The sequence below is a fragment of the Hyla sarda genome, unplaced genomic scaffold (genome assembly GCF_029499605.1).
Source record: "Hyla sarda isolate aHylSar1 unplaced genomic scaffold, aHylSar1.hap1 scaffold_549, whole genome shotgun sequence".
In the NCBI taxonomy this organism is placed as follows: Eukaryota; Metazoa; Chordata; class Amphibia; order Anura; family Hylidae; genus Hyla; species Hyla sarda.
Genome location: NW_026610560.1, coordinates 17,501 through 18,371, shown reverse-complemented (window position 1 = coordinate 18,371; position 871 = coordinate 17,501).

Below are 871 nucleotides of genomic sequence, written 5' to 3'. Positions count from 1 at the left end.
CAAAATGTATCAAATGGTGCATGGACGTTGTTGAATGCCCGCTGAACTGCTCAGCTTTAATGTCGCATAGCAGTGGCGGGCTGTGTGACAATTCTTTTAAAAGTCACATGGACCCTAATACAATTGTCGCATGGTTGGGCATGGTTGAAGTGTCCTGTGATTTCTTCTAAACATGGTCTGTGCACATTTTTTGCGACTTTTTGCAGAACAGTCGCACATGATCAATTAGTGACCACTGCACAAAGGGATCTAAATCAGATCGGTTTGTGGTAATAAAAATTTTACGTTCTAAATGAAATGTTGCAGGAAAAGCCACACAGAACCTGCAACAAATTTAGATGAAAAAAGCTGTCTAAATTTCTTGATAAATTCCCCTCTTTGTTCCCTGCCCGGCGCTTCTTCTCTGATGCAGTCAGCGTAATGATTTAACTGCACAGTTCACAGGGGCACAGTACATGGGGGCATTGTGGTACAGGTCATAGAGGTTACATATTTCTTGGGGCCATAGTGGTACAGTTGATAGGGGTATGGTGGCACAGTACATTGGGATATATTGGTACAGTACATAGGGGCACAATGGCACAGCTTATGGTGGCATAGTGGCATAGTTTATGGGGGAATAGTGGCAGAGTACATGGGAGCATAATGTCACCGTTCATGTGGCCATAATGGCATAATACATGGGGGCATAGTGGTACAGTTCATAGGGGCACAATTGCACAGCTCTTGTGGGCATAGTGACACAGTTTATGGGAACATAGTGGCACAGTTTATGGGGGCATAGTGGTGCAGGGCATTGGGGCATAATGGCACAGTTCATGGGGGCATAGTGTCACAGTACATGGGGGTATAGTGGCACAGTACATAAGGG